At 38.1% G+C, this 21,160-nt stretch overlaps 1 pseudogene; it reads right to left on the bottom strand.

Annotated features, from left to right (window-relative positions):
• The window catches only part of LOC138163646 (large ribosomal subunit protein uL18-like), a 90,391-nt pseudogene that overhangs the window by 67,041 nt on the left and 2,190 nt on the right, over positions 1 to 21,160 (bottom strand).

Here is a 21,160-nt window from a genome sequence, read left to right as displayed (position 1 = left end):
GGTTTTCAATGAAGATTAATTGTTAGAGAAAAAAATTCCAGTCTGTCAGCTTGAAATTTATCTGGAAAATACAGAACAGAAGAGAGCCAAACAAGAAATGCTACAATTAAGGCATATCAGAGGAACTGATGTCAGAATAGAATCTTTGATAAATTACATGGTTAATGCTATTGACAGGAAGGTTCCAAAGTTTGTGGAGAACGACAAACTGGGAAGCAATGAAAATAACGAGCAGTGCTATCCCCAGATACAGAGGCATGTAGACAATCTGTTCGTCCAAGTGAATCGAAGGCCAATGCATTTCACCGGGTTAAATTCATTTATTCTATTTGCTATTGAAAGAAAGCTGTGTGAATGGAAAGAGAAGGTAAAGAAACATGGTTATACTTCTAATAGATGTAGAGTCCTTTGGATTTTCAACATTCACAATTCATTATTATTGTGTGTGGGCTCAGGCACTAGGTGGGGCAGCTGAATGGGATATTACTTAGATTGATGGGACTTAGACTGGAAAAGGGTAACAACAGAATCTGCTCAGAACCCTAGCCTTACATTTCCCCCTTTTACTGCCATTTAAATATTATAAAAATTTAATGATGGCTTCTTCATCTTCTTGGTCCTTCTTGTTTATAAAAAGAAAAGCTAGTAAAGGTAGTGGGTAGAGTGGAAAGAACACTGGGCTTGGGGTCTGTAATGTAATGCCAAGGAAAGGCAACTTCCCAAGGTTCAAAATACCAGCATAGGTGCTCTCCATTTTATTCAGTGACCAACCAAGAACAGAGAAGATCAAAACATGACATCATTCAAAATATAGCATTTACTAAGGATGATTAAATAATCTCCAAGTACTACCCCACCCCAGGACCTTCCACTCATTCAATCAATTACAAAGTCCCTGTTCTAAATACTATCCACCCCTAGGCTATACCTTCATTTAGTCCACCACAAAGCCCCTCTTCTCAAATGGAGATTAGTTTCCAATCATAAGTAAAGTACCTTCACTTGTTCAATCACAGAGCACAAAAAGGTCAAAAGTCCCCCACCCCTGGATCACAATTGAATCTACCCCAGAGTTACAGCAAGTTTAAGCACAGCACTTAATACCCAAATGGAGGTCTTTTCTTCATCTTGACACAAGGCAAGTTCTCAGCAATCTTAGTTCCTGGGGAGACAAAGCTTAGCAAGGCCACAAGATACATTGCCAGTCTCTTCATTAATTCATCCTCTGTCTGTAGAACAGTCCTAGAACCCCTGAAAACATTAGCAAAACCCTCTCCCAGGATTTCTGTAAACATACAACAAGAAAATCCTTCTTCAGGGCTTCTGAGCCAACAGAAAGGTTCCCAGACCCCTGCAACAACAGCACTGTCCTTCACCAGTGGACAGTATTCATTCTGTCTGCAGGACAGTCTCCAGACCCCTGCAACAACCGCACTGTCCTTCACCAGTGGACAGTATTCACTCTCTGTCTGCAGGACAGTTTCAGGGCTTCTTAACCAAAAGCCAGGTTCCAGGACTTCTTCAACAACAGGACTGTCTTTCACCAGTGGACAAATCTGGCAAAACAACATCAAAACAGACAAAGTACCAGCAAAACAGCCATGTCTCCTCAGTCCTTGGCAACTCAGGGGGCAGGTCTCAAAAGTCCAGGGCAATTCAAAGTGGCCCCCAGCAATCCTCTCAGTCTCTCTCTCTGCCTCCATGAGGTGCTGCTTCCAAAAAGTTCTTCTGCCTCTCTCTAGTGTCTCTCCAAATCTACGTCACCAGCTCCTCCCAGCTCAAGACTTTCTTTTCCCATCAACAAGTCCATCCCACAGGTGGGATTAACAAGCTCTGGGTTTTAACACAATCAATTTGAAAAACCAAGCCAATACAGGGGAGTCTTTAAATGCAATTACTATCACAGGGTCAACTCTGTTCAAATCCCAACTTTGTGATAACTGTATGACTTATTGTCAGCTCTTAGTGATCCTATTTGGGGTTTTCTTGGCAAAGATACTGGAGTGGTTGACTATTTCTTTCTCAGCTCATTTTATAAATGAGGAAACTGAGGCAAACAGGGTTAAGTGATTTACTCAGGGTCACACAACTAGTTAGTATCTGAGGCCAAATTGGAACTCATGAAGATGAGACTTCCTTACTCCAGCCTTGGCATTTTATCCACTGCACTACCTAGCTGTGTGACTTTGAACTTTTCCTTGACCTCAGATTCTTCCACTCTAAAATGAGGGAGTTGGATTATATCACCTCTAAATCTGTGATCTCAAAAGGTATGAACCTCTAATTCCTCCCTCCTCTTTTTTCTTTGAGTTTCAAATCTCTTCAGTCTTTCTGAAAGTGGCTGAGCCCTGGCTTCCAGGCCTTTGGTAAAATTCAAGGTCTCCCTAAAATTTAATATTCCATCAAAGAAAGCTCAGTATCTACCTCTGAGGTAACAAGGAGAATAGTAGAAGTCAAGATTCATTTTTGTACAAGCTAGGTCCAGAGGCAAGGAACATTTGTGGATAAAATTTCTTAAGGCTTTCAAGACTTAGATAATATGGAGATTGGTTTCAGTCATAACAGACTCAGACTGATGCTGGTGTTGAGCATCAGTCCCTGTGGTCTGGATGGAGTACCTGTAACTCCCAGAATGGGGGACAACTAAAACACCATCTAGTGATGGGTGAATATATAGACAAACCAAATTGCAATTTTCTTCATTATATCTTATGCCTCTTAGGAAGAGGTTAAGTGACCCCTTAACCTTTTAGTGCCCTAGGGAACTCTAATCTTATAAATGACTAAGCAAGTGCTGATCTGAGCCTCTCTGGGTTCTGCTCCTGACTCTCCACCATGAGTCTAGGAGTCTCATTGTTCCTGACTCTCCACCATAACCCAGAAGCCTGTTCATGCTGGAAGATCATTCCATCCTTCGAACCCTTTTCTCTGATCGGCCAGTTCCCTCTGGAACCTCCGTTAGGTATTTTCCCTCCTTCATTCCTCTCTGGAAGCCTCTCTTGACTCTTGGAAGAACTTTCTCCATCATGCTCCTTCTCCCCAGCCCTCTTCCTTGTTATCACCTTCTTTTTATGTATTGTCTTCTTCCATTGAAATGTAAGTTCATTCAGGGAAATGACTGCCTTACATTTTGCTTATATTTGTATTTCCAGCTTAGCACAGTTCTTGGCACATAGTGAATCCTTAATAAATGCTTAATACCTTGACTTGATTTGAACTGTTGTGGTTGAGGAAGCCCCTCACTGGAAGCTCCCCATAGTAAGGAAATCATGGTTTTGATTTAAAACAAATTAGTCCCACTCAGACTTTCCTTATCACCACAAGGTAGAAAATGGTAATGCTTTAGAATTTACTAAAGACTTTCTTCATATTATCTGACCTGATCCATATAATTGCCCTATGAGGTAGAGCATGAGGAAATGAGGAACTTGGGGCTAGGGACATTAAATGATTTGCTCATGCCTATAGAGCTAGCAAGGAAGTGCCATCAGCAAGATTCCAACTCAGTGCTCTTCTGACTCCTTCAAATCCAATACTCTTTTCACTAGATGCCTCCCTGAAATTTATATCTTTAAGAATCAATTAAAAAAATAAACTTCCCTTGGTTAGCATGACATTATGATAGGATGATGACTCTGAGTCGCAGATTCTGTGAGACAGTCTTGTCAGACCACATCTCACCATTTTTAGTTTGGAAAATAGGGTTGTTGGGGATTCACGGTGTGTGGTGGGGGTTGTCTCAAAGAATTTAGAGTCAGGTCATCTCTAATCCAAGTACAGACACTTATTGAGGGGCTGGCTAGGTTCCAAGAGAACTTGCAACTTAGTAAGACAAGACAGGCAATTTTATAGTGTAATGACACTGACTACACCACAGAAATTATGAATGTGAAAAAGGCAGGAGGGATTTGTTAAGGAATTAGGGAACGAGGGATTCCTTTTATGGTTCAGGAGCATCCTCGTTGTGCTGTTTTTTGATTGGCTAGCTACTGTGGTCCTATCTGGTCAAGATGGATAGTTAAGTATTGTGGTCCTGTCTTGGGCTAAATGGATAATGTGACTGTGTTTGAGTACAAAGACGTAACTGTTTAAATATGGGGGGGGGTGCGGTGGCTAGCTAGGGGCAGTGAGTCTGGGATCCTGAGGTGTGGTTAAAGCCAGATTGGGTGATCAAATCAGGCATGCCTGCTGTTCAGTGGGACCCATAAAGAAGTTAGAATATTGGGGCTGGAGGCAGTTTTATTAGGATTCCATCAAGGTCACCACTATGGTGATGTCAAATGTTACTCCTCCACAACACATTCAGACCTGAATATTCTGGATACTCAAGAGTTATGCTTCACAACACAATTCCTGGGCCTCTTCCTGTTCGCAGAAATGTCCCCAGCCGATATTCTGAGAATTATGCCTGCTCAGAGCTTACTTTGTCCAACTCTAGGGTCTTAAAAAAAAGGATTCTATATTGCTCTCTGCTGGTGCACAGTTATTCTTCAATATTACACATTCTTCTAAGTCTGCCTAATATTACTTTTCCCTGGCCATAAATGTATTACCCTCAACAAGGTTCATAAAATGTAATCAAGAACATAGAGTTTCACAAATAGAGTTGAGAAATATCTACTTTCAGAATTTATTGCTCAGGCACAGGTTTTGCTCCAATAAGTGTTGTGACCGAAAAGTGAGAAGAGAATATGTGTTCTGGAAGGCTATCCTTGCTCTTGGCGACAATGTAATGATTTCTTTCTTCCAGCCATGACAGATTTCCACTGTGACTCTTCATCAAAACAGGTAGGAGTGATGACTTGATCTAGAGTTCTCTGGCTAGCAGATACTGGACAGTAAGTTTAGTTCATGTCTTTTTCTAGGTAGGACATGTTGGTAGCTTGGGGGGGGGGCAATGGGTTAGGAAGATCATTATTACTCTGGGCTTATCTGGTTGTCTTGTCTTCAAAATAAAAAGAAAGATGATATTCTACTGGAGCTGAAGTGCCATAATGCTATATTCTCTATATAGAGGTTCTCAAAACATTGATCAGGGAGCTCTAGGGATCCCGAGACCCTTTAAGGAGATCCTCAAGTTTACAATTATTTTCATAATCATATTAAGATATTTTATTTTCCAACAAAACAAATATCAATAGAAATAACCTATATAAACAAAAACTCTTTTTGAGGGACTTGGGTCTTTAATAGCTTTTAACAGTGCAAAGACTGAGGCCAAAAATGGTGAGAACTGCTACTTTTCAGTATAAACTTTGGCAGAAGGTCAGTTCACCTTGGTCTCTGTTAAAGGACATTTCTTTACTAAAATAACATCAAAACATTATTATGACAACTTCTTCAATAATGTAGGCCTGTGGCATGGGTGTTACCTTGGATTCTGTGAACTTGGTTTCTGAAAAAACGTTTATAACTATATTTCAATATAAATGGTTTCCTTTTGTGATTTAGATGATGTGAATGGGAGTTTCAGATTGAATGAATCATCTCTCCAACCTTCAGTCTCGGCATACAACAGATGTTTGTCATGGTCTTCACACTGGTGTGTGACTTGGAGCAGATTGTATCTCTTCACATGGCAATTAGACCATAAACTCTGTGTGTGTGTGTGTGTGTGTCTGTGTGTATGTGTAGTGCTTTCCTTTGTTATCTTTCTTTTTTTTTTCTTTAGGGGTGGGGAATCAGACCTGCTATTTGATCCATGTAGGGTAATACTGATGAGAAAATGTGCACTCCACATGTGCTATGAAACCTACGTCCCCACCTTGTTAAAAGGGTCAGAAACCAGGCATGATGAAGAAAACATCTATGAAGCCTAGACTATGGAGATGGAGAACAGACCATTATCAAAGGGTATTGCCCTGTCAGCTGTTTCCCCAACTTAGTTATGTTTTAAACCCCACATTATGTGTGTATATTACCTCAAGGCATGTACACACTGGCTTTCTTAATATAAATAAACATATAAATTTGGCATAGACACACCTTAAGCACAAATGTGATGTAGATAAGCTTAGCTGTGCCTAAGACACTGACTAAGCTCATTGTGTGTGTACCTTTCTCCTTAAACATAGTCACACCCTTCTAAAATTATATTAAAACCTGCGACTTTGTCCACTGGTGAACCAGCCTTAGCCAGAGCAGACTAGCCAGCTTGGTCACTGAGGCTAACTCACTAGTGGGATGGGGAAGCTTACCTGACTTTGCCCAAGGGGAGCTATGATCTAACCTTGCCAGTGGGCTTAATGGGCTAATCCTATGCCCTTCACATGCAGTCTGTGGCTTTCCCTCCTTAGAAGCAATCTCTACCTCCAAAAGCAGTGATCAGGCTTTGTAGGCACTTTGGAGGGACCTTCCCAGACTCCTGTTAAGTGTGGACAGCTCTGAGCAATCTTGCCCAGCATCATCCCTGGTTTTAGGCATTTATGCCTGACATTAGAATAAACACGTATCTTGTGTCTAGTATTGCTCTTGACTAAACCTGAGTCATTTGAGTAATTGACACATCACTTTTGACAATGTAGATTGAAACCTGGTTTTAATTCTGATTAACTGCTTTACTTTTTAAATGCATATCATTTGTATGATCTGCATAAACTGAATTTAGGCCAGGAATTTTCAGATTGGGGCTTAGGAACTTGTTTATATATACATACATAAATAATATAAATATATTTATATGTATGTGGGCAACTAGGTGGCACAGTGGATTGAGTGCAGGAAGACTCATCTTTATGAGTTCAAATCTAGTGTCAGACATGTGCTAGCTGTGTTACCCTGGGCAAGTCATTTAACTCTGTTTACCTCAGTTTCCTTATCTGTAAAATTAACCAGAGAACGAAATGGCAAACCACTCTAATATCTTTGCCAGGAAAACCCTAAATGGAATCATGGAGAATTGGATGTGACTGAAACAACTCAACAACAACACATGTGTTTACATACATACACACACAAATACATGCATATTATATTACATTATATACATATATGTATTACACACAGATACATATATTAATATACAGTCATATATTTTTGTTGTTCAGTTGTTTCAGTAGTGTCTGACTCTTCATGACCCCATTTGGGTTTGTTTGTTTATTTGGCAAAAATGCTAGAGTGTTTTACCATTTCCTTCTCCTGCTCATTTTACAGATGAGGAAACTAAAACAAACAGAGTTAAGTGACCTGCCCAGGGAGACAAAACTAGTAGGTGTCTGAGGCCTGATTTGAAGTCAAGGACATGAGTTTTCCTAAGTCCAGACTTGGCGCTCTGTTCACTGGGCCACCTATAAGCCCTTCAGTTATAATGCATATATGTGTGTGTGTGTGTGTGTGTGTGTGTGTATGCATATACACACATATATGCATATATAACTATAGTAATATAATTGCTTTTCTCTGTAAACCTATGTATTTCATTTCATTAATTTGAAAACAAGGTTTTGAGAAGGGGTTCACCTTACCAGACTGTCAAGTGTTTTATGCCACAAAATGGTCAAGCACCCTGTTCTAAATCATCTTAGAGCTTCTCAGCTGAGCTGGTATGAGAACTTGAGTCAAATGAAACCACCTGTCGTCCAAAATACCCCACCTTGAACTCAAAAGTTTAAGTGAATCCAGAGTTGAGGGGAACACTAATGATATTTCGTGTTTTTGATAATCTTCATTTTTGTTAAGATAGCTTTCCTCAAATAGTTCACGCACTATTTTAATGTTATGCATTATGCCTTGGTAGAAGGTCCTCACTGAGATCTTTGTGTTTCATGGAATCTTGAATGTATGTTTTATTTGAGTTTTTAGTGGTAATAATATGTGTATGAAGTACAAAAGATGAAGAATTGGAGTCGGAGTCAGAAAGACCCAAACTCAAAGTTGGCTTCAGACATTTGCTAGATGTGAGGTTCTGGGAAAGTCACATTTCTGGCTCAGTTTTTTCATCTATAAAATGGGGATAATAATAATAATGCCTATTTCCCAGGGTTGTTGTGAGGATAAAACAGAAGATATTTGTGAAGCCCTGTACAAATAAGCTATAGAAATGCCAGTTATTATCGTTATTATTCTGTTACCAGCCATCAAAGATTCTTGGAGGCTCTTTATTAAGCACCAACTGGGTTCCCTCTCTCTCTAGAAGCAGTCCTGGTCATATTTTACCCCTTCTCTATTTCAGACTTCTGGTAACTGCATTCTTGTATGATTCACCTCATCATGTTTATATTTTATACAAAGTATAAAAATATAATCAAGTATATATGTAATCTATATATAATGTATTTGATATAGAATATTCAAACTCTACTGCAGAAAACGTAAATATAATGGGTTAGCCATGTTGTTTGAATGAAAAACATATGCTTGCAAAAAAGACAATTTTCTGGAGAACTCACACAGGGCAAACACTCACATGGTGGTCAGAAGAAGCAATACAAAGACATTCTCAAGGTCTCTCTAAAGAACATTGGAACTGATTGTATGACATGGGAGATGCTGGCACAGGACTGCCCACCATGGCGTGCCCTGTTCAGAGAGGGTGCTGTGCTGTATGAGCAAAGCAGAATTGAACTAGCTCAAAAGAAACATGAGATGTGCAAACTTAGAGAATTCACTCCTAATGTTCACATGGACTCCTTGTGCCAGACCGTGGTAGAACACTCGGAGCTCTTACTGGACTGATCTGCCACGACTGAATGCAGTGAAACTGGACTCTAACAGAGGGATGTTATTTTTTTCCTCTTCAAGAATGAAGGAGAAAAACAAATCAATAAATGTAGTAAAGTATATATGTAGTCTCTATATAATGTACATAAATAGAAATTAATAAAGTAGATAGATAGCCAGACAGATAACATACATACTTTTACTTTATATTTTAGGATGACTATATTTTCCTGAGGCTCGATTACAGCAAGGAGATAATCCGGGATTCAAATACAGGTTGACAGACAGACAACTGCAATGCTCATAGAATGCAGTCTACTTGATAAATATTTTTGTTCCAGCTTGTTTGCTTGATATTTCATTCAAAATTGAGTAATTTTTCCCCTAAAATCTGATGAATAATTCTTGAAATTTAGTAGCAAATGCCCATCTTCAGTTTCATTTCAATCTCTGACCTGGACCTTGTACTTTATATTATGAACTTGTCTACCATGAGTAAAGCAACAAAAAATTATCTGCATGACCCAGGCAGTCATTTTACTTATCAAATAATTTCAATCTTAAAGGATTAAGAAAAGAAACAGTACCATATAAGTGCTAATCCATGGGTTTTGATGACAATCAATTTTCTTTTTTCTACTGAGACAGCACTGGTCTTGCAAACATCTGTTTGACAGCAGTGCCCATTTAGAAGTTGAAGGGGTCATGACCAGAAATACTAGATCCACACTTTGAGGGATTCTGTCAAGGGATAAGCTAAGTGCAGCAAAAGCTGTTATTCAAAGGAAGCTTTGTTTGTGGCTTGCCTTGGAACCTGGCTTGTGACTTTTTAGCTCATATTAATATCTGGGGGCTACTTCTCTTATATTGACTCTCCATCTCAGTACCTGCATTGGTATTGATCTCCACATTATTATCTGACTCACAGCTTTATTCCTGTCAGTTAGTGTGTGTGTGTGTGTGTGTGTGTGTGTGCGCGCGCACGCACGCGCGTGTAGTGGCAACCACACTGGCATACCCAGAATGGCCTCTAGCACAGGTTCGTAGATCTGCTTTACTAGAAAAGATAGATCAAAAAGGTGTCAATAATCTTCTTTTAATTACATTCACATGTCTTACCACAGGAGAGAGGATTGGTCACAGCTGGGTAACAGAAAGTACAGGGCCGAAGCCAATACAGCAGCTTCTCCAGGGGCTATCAGCCCACAGCCTGGATGTTTAAAATTCACCTACCTGATTTTCCAGGAGGCAAGATGGCAGAATAAATCCTAGATGCTCTGATTCCCCCTCCCTGACCCAGAAAACCCAGAGTAAAATCCTGAATACTGGAAACAGCCCCAGGCTTGGGAGACATTGAGGCAGGGCAGAACTGAAGCAGTATGGAGTCTGAGGTGAAGAGCACGAGGTGTCCCAACAAACCCCAGCTCAGCTGACCAGCAGGAGCTTACAAAACCCAGGGAGGTGGAGCCAACAAGCACTAACAACACAAGCCCAGGAGTGCCTTAGCACCACCCAGGGAATATGCAGCACCAGCACTGCCAGGCACCGGCTGCTGAGCCTGCCTGAGCTGAAGCAGAGAGGCACAGAAGTGGAAACCTGAAGTGGCCAGACCACCCCTACCCCACAGGTTACTCTGTGAGCCTCAGGACAACTCAAGGAAACACCGAGAGTCCTGGCCTTGGCCTCAGTCTAGACGCCCATAAGCTACAGCACACAAAGTTAAAAACCAAACCCCTACCTCCCAGGCTAAGAAGGGCAGTAAACCTGTACCCCAGAAGCAGATATCCACTCTAAAAATTCAGGATATAGGCTATCACAGTGGGCAAGAAGGAATCTGTCAAAAAAGAATGATACAATCCTATTATAGTGATCAAGAACAACCAAATTCAAAGGACAACATGGACTCTATACTCACACCTGAGACCACAGAAGGAAAAATGAACTGTTTTCAAACACAAAAAGCATTCTTGGAGGAGCTCAAGAAAGATTTAAAAAATCAAATTAGACAGATAGAAGATAAATTTAAATCTATAGTGACCAAACTGGAAAAAAATCTCACTGAAGAAAACAAATCCTTAAAAAGTAAATTTGGTGAACTAGGACAGGAGATTCAAAATCTAAATGGAGAAAATACCTCCCTAAAAAGGAAAATTTAACATAAGGAAAAGGAGCTTCAAAAACTAAGTGAGGAAAATAATTCACTAAAAATTAGAATCAGTTAGATTGAAGCTAAGGATGCTATGATGCATCTAGAGTCATTCAAACAAAACATAAAGATTGAAAAATAGAAGAAAGTGTAAAATATCTCACTGGAAAAACAACTGACCTGGAGAACACATGCAGGACAATCATCGGTCTACTGGAAAGGCATGATGAACAAAGCAGTGTGGAAAGCATCCTCCAAGAGACTGGCAAAGAAAACTGTCCTGAGGTCCTAGAATCAGAGAGTAAAATAGTTACTGAAAGAATGGTACTGACATCTAAATCAGGAAAACACAAAGCAGAGAAAGAAAATTATATACGAATTCCCCTCATGAATATAGAAGAAAAAATGTTAAATACACTTTGATCAGGTAGGATATATTCCAGGAATTCAAGGATGGGTTGGTATTAGGAAAATCATTAGTATAATTTATCATATCAACAATAAAACAAGCAGAAAACATATGATTATCTCAATAGATGCAGAAAAGGCTTTTGACAAAATACACCGATTCCTATTAAAAACATTAGAAATATGGAGTCTTCCTTCAAATAATAGGTAACATCTATTTAAAGCCATCAGCAAGTATTATATGTAATGGGGATAAGCAGGAAGCATTTCCCATAAGATCAGAGTTGAAACAAGGGTGTCCACTATCACCTGTATTATTCAATCTGGTACTAGAAACGTTAGCAGTAGCAATTAGAGAAGAAAAAGGAATTGAAGGAATCAGATTAGGCAAAGAAGAGATTAAGCTATCACTTTTTGCACATGATATGATGATATACTTAGAGAATCCTAAAGAATCAAGTGAAAAACTACTTGAGACAAAAAATAAATTTGGCAAAGTTGCAGGATATAAAATAAACTCACACAAATCCTTGGCATTCCTATATATTTCTAAAAAAATCCAACAGCAAGAGATAGAAAGAGAAAACCAATTTATAGTAACTGCAGACATTATAAAATATTTGGGAATAGGGGCGGCCAGGTGGCTCAGCGAGTGAGAGCACCAGCTCCAGTGTCAGGATGACCTGGATCAAATCCGGGCTCAGATACTCAGTACCACACCCAGAAATAACTGGCCGTGTAACCTTGAGCAAGTTACTTAATCCTGATTTCTTTAAAAAAAATATTTGGGAATCTTATTTGCCAAAGCAAACCCAGGACCTATATGAACACACCTACAAAACACTTCACACAAATAAAGTCAGATCTAACTAATTGGAAAAATATCAATTGCTCGTGGCTGGGTTGAGCCAATATAACAAAATGACAATTGTACCTAAATTAAATTACATATTTAGTGCCATACCAATCAAGTACCAAAAAATTACTTTATAGAGCTAGAAAAAATAGTAACAAAATTCATTTGGAAGAACAAAAGTCTACAATATGAAGGGAATTAATTGAAAGGAATGCTAAGGAAGGGGGTCTAGCCAGACCAGATTTTAATCTGTACTATAAAGCAGCAGTCATCAAAACTACTTGGTACTGGCTGAGGAATGGAGGAGTGGATCAGTGGAATAGATTGGATACATGAGACTCAGCAGTCAATGACTATAGTAATCTACTGTTTGATGAGCCCCCAAACCCCAGTTTTGGGGGATAAGAACTCAGTATTTGACAAAAACTGCTGGGAAACCTAGAGTATGGCAGAATCTGAGCATAGACCATTATCTAACACTGTACACCAAAATCAAGTCTAAATGGGTGCATGAATTGGTATAAAGGCTGATACTGTAAGCAATCTGGGACAGCAAGGAATAGTTTACCAGTCATATTTGTGGAGAAGGAAAGACTTTATGACCAAAGAAGGGTTAGAGAGCATTATAAAATGCAAAATAGATACTTTTGATTACATGAAATTGAAAGGTTTCTATACAAACAAGGCCAATTTAACCAAGATTAAGAGGGAAGTGGGAAATTGGGAAAGAATTTTTACAACCCGTGTCTGATAAAGGCCTCATTTCTGAAATATACAGAGAATTGAGTCAAATCTATAAGAGTACAAGTCATTCCCCAAATGATAAATGGTCAAAGGATATGAACAGGGCATTTTCAGAGGTAGAAATTAAAGATATCTATAAGCATATGAAAAAAATGCTCTAAATCCCTATTGATTGGAGAAATGCAAATCAAAACAGCTCTGAGGTACCACATCTCACCAGCTAGTTGGCTAAGAAGACAAAACAGGAAAATGACAAATGCTGGAGAGAATGTGGAAAAATTGGAACACTAATGCACTGCTGGTGGAGTTGTGAACTGATTCAACCATTCTGGAGAGCAATCTGGAACTATGCCCAAAGGGCTAAAAATAATCGCATTCCCTTTGACCCAGTATTACCACTTCTAGGATTGTATCCCAAAGATATCATAGAAGTGAGAGGAAGACCCATATACATTAAAAAAAATTCAGCTCTTCTTGTGGTAGCAAAGAATTGAAAATTAAGGGGGTGCCCATCAATTGGGGAATGGCTATACAAGTTGTGGTATATGAATATAATGGAATACTATTGTGCTATAAGAAATTAGGAGCAGATGGACTTCATATTTACCTGGAGAGACTTATACAAACTGATGCTGAGTAAGAAAAGTAGAACAAGAACTTTGTACACAATTACAGACACAACATATGTGTGATGACCAACTTTGGTAGACTGGATTCTTTTCAGCAATGCAAGCTTAGAAGAAAACTCCAAAAGACTCATGGTAGAAGGAGATGTCTACATTCAGAGAAAGAACTAGAAAGAACAGAGTTTAAATGCAGCCTGAAGCAAACTACCTGCTCTCTTTCTTTTTCTTTTTTGTTTTTGTTTCTTCTTTCCCATTTTTCATTCCATCCATTATATTCCTTCTCTACAACCTGACTAATCTCTAATGTGAAAGTATTTGCAGACCCTATACTTGATTGAACGCCTCCATGTTTGGGGGGGAGGGTGGTGGAGAAAACTTGAAACTCAAGTGATTGTGGAACCAAATCTTGTAAACTAAAAGTAAACAAACAAATTAATAAAGGCAAAAAATTAAAAAAAGAAACTATAGGCCCTATTGAGACCTGGCATTAATGGAGAGCTTAATATGCATCTTACACATATCTTAAACGGATACTACTATTATTCCTTCTTACAGATAGAAGACAGGAGTTAGATGTCTTTCCCATGATCACAGAACTATTAAGCAGAGACAGAATTCAAAGTAAGTTCTGCCATTTTTTCCCAATCCCATACTTCATCTCACACATTAGGAAATTTAGACTTTCTCTATAAAGAGATCAAATTATCTCATTTATCATGAGAAGATACTGTACAAATGACTTATTAATTATAACCTGAGCATAATTTTAAAAATTTTGCTTCCTACTTTGTTAGAAATAAGCCTTACCTTCTGGTAAGGTTTCTTATGGCCTGGTTGAGCATCATTAATCACTTTTTTTCTTTCTGTCTTTTACTTGAACACAAGCATGATGTGGAATCAGTCAAGACAGAAACCCTCCTGGGAAAGTGGGAGAGTTTCACATACACAAAAAGAAGGCAGAAATGCATTTCTTCTGGTTTGACACTTCTTGGTCGCAAGGTCATTTCTGCTCTATTGTTCATCCATGTCTTATAGAGAAAATATCACTGCAGCCACAAAGGTGGCTCCCAAATGGATGGCAAGCAATAGACTTTACGTTTGTAATGGGACAAATCAACTGCAAAATGAGAGAATAGTAAAATTTAATTTTGCATTTCGACTGTCTTGCTCATGTGCAGTCAATTTAATTTGCTGTACTCCTTTATTGTTCTTAATTTGAATTTTTGTGTGCTGTTGTTACATTTATGCTTCCATATTCTGAGCTGCATGCTGGTTTTAGTTGCATGACTTCCATTGACCTAAATGGGAATTATGTAGTTCAGTCCCCCTATATTGCACTGAAAAATCTGGAGTTAATATGTCTACATCATCTTCAATTTAAATGAAATTCTTTCCTATTTTAGATTGGCTGCTAAGTATAATTTGTGTTCAAAATTATTTTACTAGATGATTGAACAAACCTTTCTAAATCCATTTAGAAAAACACATTTAAGATTTAAATTGCAGAAGGCTTCATATGACAATATACTTGAATTTGATAATCATGCAATTATCAGAAAAACTAGATATAGAAATGAGATACTTAATTTGACTGGCTTGAAATTACTTTTAAAATAATATAATGAACTCTAATAAATTGTCTTGGCAACCTCTTAAAGGAAGAAAAAAGAGATGTGATTCAAAACAATCTCTTCTTTAAATCATCACAGTTCTCTTTTCCACCCTCTTTGCCCACCTCTTTATGGGTGGGCTAAAGGAAAGTGGACTTATAAGGATTAATAAACAACAATTAAGGCATATTCAAAAGGCATGCACAGATAGACTCATGGCTGATCCAATCCAATATAATCCCCTGCGTCAGGGTAATTTGGAAGAGGGCACACCTATGCGTAAAAGTAGGAGGAGAATAAAGATAAAGAAGGTGGGAGAAGCCCTTAAAATAGAGAACAAAGATGATTCCATCATCCCATGGACTCTTATGTGAAATACTATCTTAAGAAAGTCTGAGCTTCTAGTATCTCAGTTCTATGACTCAAGAGAGCATTAGGCTGTTAAAATTAGTACAGGATTCTCTCTTTAATCTAGGTTCACGATGGAGCAGCAGTGAACAGAGTGGAAGGAATGCAATGAGATTAATTACCCACCATGCTCCCCAAAGGGAACTAACACTGAACTTACCAAATCATTCAGACTGGAGCTAGAAAAGAACATGAGGCTCATTCTTGTCATTCTGTACCAAGACCATGATCTTAACTTGTGGTGGAACTGTTTTACCATATTTTTTCAGTACTTTACCTTGGAAAGAGTGATGAGTCAAAGAACCTGAATGAGCTGAAAAGCTCTAAGAAATGTCTGCTGACTTAGGATATGATTTATTTCATTGTGACTGGCCTCCATGAATTTTGACTACATTGGGGTTGGAAAAAGTGAACTGTTGTCTTCCTTTATGGAACCTCTAATATAGCTGTTCTGTGATATCCTGCAGTCCTTCCCAAAGGCAGACATTAGAAACTTAAATTATACAATGGTGGGCAAGGGTTGAATTGGCCAGAAGCTCGGGTGAGCAAAGTCTGGGCTGGCTCAGGTCCAGGGATAAGAAATGAAAGCGTCCCAAAGAGTAACTGCGATAATTTTGTTGGCTTGGCCAGGGTGGTGAAGCCTGTGATCTCAAGGCCACATGTGGCCCTCTGGGCCTTCAAGTGCAACCTCTGACTGAATCCAAACTTTATAGAACAAATACCCTCCATAAAAGGATGTGTTATATAAAACTTGCACAAAAGGCTGCCCCCAAAGCCCTAGAAGGTCAAATGTGGCCTTGAGGCCGCCGTTTCCCCACCCCTGGCCTGGGCTCCTTCCCTGACACTTTGCATTTTATTACTGTACTTCATAGAGAGAAGGAAGTGGATAACTTTGGAACTGGCAGTTGTCTGTTATCTCTGTAGGAGACTGTATGCAGCACTGAGGGAGAACAAAGAAAATTTTCCTGAGGCATCCTGGAGAGTCAATTGCTGTTGAGAAAGAATCTGGGCAAGACTTGACGATTGTTGCAAACATGTTATCTCAAGGATATAGAGAATGGCATGAGGTTCATGGATGCTTGAGATTGACACATAAGATTTGTTAGACACTAAATGGAGTAAGAGATAGTTGTAAGAAGAATACAGGACTAATGGAGTTTTGATTACTCTCAATATTAAATTGCTATAAATGAAGAATTCTGGGAATCACCCCTATTCTTTCTCTTGTTTTAATTTATCTTCCTGTATCTACTCTACCATAATGTTCTGGGTCTCTGTGACATCTCTAACTGGCATCTGATTTGTAGTACAGAACTCTTCTTCAGCAGGCAGGATTGACATTTCAATCATTCAATATTTATTGAGTACTTTCTATATACTTAGTACTAAGAAAGGAAAACAGAATGATAGCTTACTTTATATAGTGACATTGTTATGTGTATAGTATTATATATATTTTTGTATGTGTATATATGTATGTGTGTGTATGTACACACACATACACACATATATGCTCTAGGGCACACAGGTGCATATCAGTTGTGTGATCCTGGGCAAGTCACTTAACTCTTTTTTTCTCAGTTTCCTCATCTGTAAAATGAGCTGGAGAAAGAAATGGCAAGCCATTCCAGTATCTTTGCCAAGAAATTACACCAAAATGGGGTCATGAAGAGCCAGACATTACTGAAAGCAAGTAAGCAGCTATCTATCTATATACAGATACACCCATACACATCCACATATATGTCTGTGTCTCCAGCCATCTATGCATTAGTCGGTGTGTTGGAGCTTTAGTCTAGCTCTCCAGAATCCTAGTTCATCGTTCTTTCCAATGCACCATGACAACTTGCACAAAAGAGCAAATTCTGGTCCCTGCCTTGGGAGATCCGACCATCTCATTGGGAAGACAAAAGTCCCAAACCACAGTGAATGCACCGTATAACGTTTCACGTTTCCAGCTCTAATCTCTTCTTGGAATACAGTCACTGAAGACGTATTATTGGTTCCAGCTATTGTTAGTTCTTAAGTCTTTTTTGGCAAAGCACAAAGGCATTGAGAAATTTTCATTATCAATATAGAAACTACTGAAGTTTTTCAAAGTACTCTATAAATATGAATATTTATTTCTCACTTAGTCTTCTAAATTGTGCCAGTGATTAGCACAATTTCAGATGTTGCTAGTGGGTGCTCAAAGGGTAATGTAGGTGGAACTTTCTAAAATATTTTGAATAATTAAGGCAGGGATGTGCTGGAGTCAGCTTGAATTGGCCCATTAAAGTTGATTGTTAAATTTTCATTTGGAGCATCTACACTTTAGAAACTAGTTAATGCTGCAAATTAGGGATTGATTTATTATTTTGTTGATTGTCTAGGCTTAAGAAAGTGACAGGGAAAACACTGTTAATGCAGACTTGACTTAAAAGTACGTCACAAATACATTTTTAGGGGTGGGAAAAAGATGGTAATTAAATATTTACCAGAAAACCACTAAAGGTAATGCATATACTTAGGCTGCTTCAAGACTAGGAGGGAAGTAAAGTGTGTTTTTTTAGTGGGAAGGAAGCATTTTAAGGAAATTGGGTTTAATTTTTATTCTGCGCTGAAGATATTGTGTGTAGATGACATTATATGGAGAATTCCTAAAGGATTTTAATTGTCATCCATCTGTTTGTAGGACTATAGCTCCATTGTTTTTGAAAGAGTCAGGGATTGTAGCTATTAGAGATGACTCTATGATCTTTTTCATAGCTGATGCACTGTTGGAAAATTCATTTATGTTTTTTCATTATTTATCACTGTTAATAATTATATAGCAAAATTATATTTTTCTAACTCTATGACAATAGGGTTGTTTGAGACTGTAAGGGAAGGAAAAAAGTTTACTCTGGTTTTTATAAACCACAGTGGGGACTAACGGCTAAGTACTTAATGAGATAGTTTCTGAATTTGTGAGAATGTATGAGGCAATTTCAAGCCATATCTTTTGATTGCCTTTGAATGAAAGACAATAAAAGAAGAAATGAAGAGTGTGCTGAAGGGTGAAATTTGATCTGTTTGTCAGCAAGGACATCTGAAAACTATACCGTCAAAACCCAAATCTTACATTTTTATAGAGTTTTACTTGAACGATAGAGCAAAAGCTCCACTAGCTGTGTATATGATGCGTTTACTTATCTGTGAACCAATATTTCTCTGTAGTATGCAAGCACCTTGAGGGTAGAGACAGTTTTCCTTTTCTATTTTTATTTCTACTTTTATCATTTTTCATGGTTCCTGGCATATCCAATAGTAGTTGCTTAATTTATGCTTGCTAATTGATTGAAACGATGTCAGTATGGAAATTTACCAGGCAATTTCCCGATTTTTTTATGACAAAACTCAGGAATCATTTAATGAAACAGACTCTCCTAGAGCATAAATTCAGATAAATATGATTCAAAATATAAACTATCTTTTTATTGGTATGTATCTGGGGCAATGATTCCAAGAGATAGATAACTTCCTTCATTTATAAGCTATTAGCTAAGATAAAAAGCCAAAGCTACAGTCTAACTAGCCTTCAAGCAGAGATGGACACTAGAAAAGCACCTGATGTTGGGAAAAGGATAGGAGGGAAGAAAATTGTATGGGCAGAGGAAAAGGAGAGAATTCTTTTTTTTTTTTTTTTTTTTTGCAGACACAACTCAAATCCTGAACACTTTCTCCTAGAATGATTATGGTATAAAGTAGAATTGATCTCTTTTTGCTGGTGACTGTGACAGCCAGGGAATAGAAAAGAAAAATAATATCTCTCCTGAAATAAAGAAATGAACTTTTTTAGAAATAGAACTTAAGGCAAGCTGGAGTCTGAGGATTTAGCTATTGCCATAATTCCTGTAAGCATAACTCAATTAAATTCAAATCCCGCCTCTGATACATATTAACTGTTTAACTATGGGTAAATCACTTCAGACACTTTCAGTGTCTAACAACACTTCCTTCCTCACTCCAGCTCTCTGGGTTAGGTGGTACAGTTATCATTATACCCCATGTAACATGCTTGACTCTGACCCCCTTTCTGAGGGTCAGAAGGCATAGGCTTGCGTCTTTTCTCTATCACTTATCAACTTGCGACATTAAGCTAGTTATTTAAGACTCTGAATCTGCTTTTTATGTGTAAAATGGTAAACATATTTTTTACCCTACCTATCTCAGAGGCTTGTAAGTGAGGATTCAGTGCAATAATGGAATAGAAAGGGTTTGTCAATTGTAAAAAGGCTATACAAATGTTCACTTTTATATAGCACTTTACTGTTTGCAAAATATATTATCCATAATAATCCTTTGTTTGGTAAAGTAGCTATTAATACCACTTTACATAAGTAGCAACTGAAAGAAATAAACCGCTCTAGGTCACACAAGCACATATCAGATGTGTAACACTTGGCAAGTCACTTAATTCTGCCTCAGTTTCCTCATTTGGAAAATGAGCTGGAAAAGGAAATGGCAAACTATTCCAGTATCTTTGCCAAGAAAATTCCCCCAAAAGGGGGTCAGGAAAAGTCAGACATGGCCAAAAGCAACTGAACAACCACAACAAATGGTCACGTAGCCAAGAAGTTACAGAGCTGGGACAGAATTTCTGATCCTAAACAGAGGGTTGTAAGGGACCTTGGAGGCAACCTAATCCAACCCTACTTCCACTCCTAAATTTTATAGATGATGAAACTAAGGTACAGCAATATTAAGTTATTTGCCCAAGGTAACACAGATAACTGGAAAAAGTGGAATTTAAACACAAGTCCTTTGACTCCAAATTCTTCTATTTTCCTACTGTACCCCTTGATTTCAAAATGAGTATTCCTACCACATCTCACTTCCTCTTGTCTTTTGTAAGCATGTTGACTATTCAAATAGAATGGAAACTTCTTTAGGGCACTTGAGTTTTGCTTTCTATCTTTATTCATCAGCACCCAGAACAGTGCCTAGCACACAGTAGGTAATTTATTAAATGTTGGTTAACTGATTGTTCATTTATACTGATGGTGAAATTTTCTTTACAATCCTCCTTGTTGGGTAGACACCTCATTTCCAGTAAAACTTAGCTTCATTTGAATATCTGGAGATTTTCTTTTGTAATTCCTCTTTCTGATCATTTATTTTTTAAAAAATATGGTTTATGTGATTTTTTTTTCATTTTTCAAATGCTTTAATTTCTGATTTACATCATTCATTTCCACCAGATTTTGAGTAATTTTCTCCCTGTTTTTCCCCTACCCACCATCCCCAAATAGCAGTCCCACAGGATATCCCCTACTCCAATCTGCTCTCTCCCAAATCTTCTCGCAAACCCCCTTTGACTTTTCCAGTAGAGCATGTTGGATCTCTATGCCCCATTGCCTGTATATCTTATTTCCAAATTACATGTAAAATAGTATTAATAATAGTATATATATATATATATATACATATATATTAATTTATTTTAATACTTTAAATTCCAAATTCATTTCCTTCCTCCCTTGTCACCTACACTTATTAGGAAGATAAGCAGTTCAGTATAGGTTGTACATGTGTAGCGAATGCAAAATATTAACATAGCAGATATATTGTAAAAGACTGACTATATTTCCCTCCCTCCTATCCCACCTCCCACTTGTTCTATTCTCTACTTTGATCCCATCCCTTTTCAAAAGTGGGTGCTTCCAACTTCTCTCCCCCCCAA

Source organism: Petaurus breviceps, unplaced genomic scaffold (assembly GCF_028583685.1).
Source record: "Petaurus breviceps papuanus isolate PSGF00001 unplaced genomic scaffold, PetGlider_PUasm1.0 125, whole genome shotgun sequence".
NCBI classification, from domain to species: Eukaryota; Metazoa; Chordata; class Mammalia; order Diprotodontia; family Petauridae; genus Petaurus; species Petaurus breviceps.
This window is presented reverse-complemented; position numbering and strand designations above follow the sequence as displayed.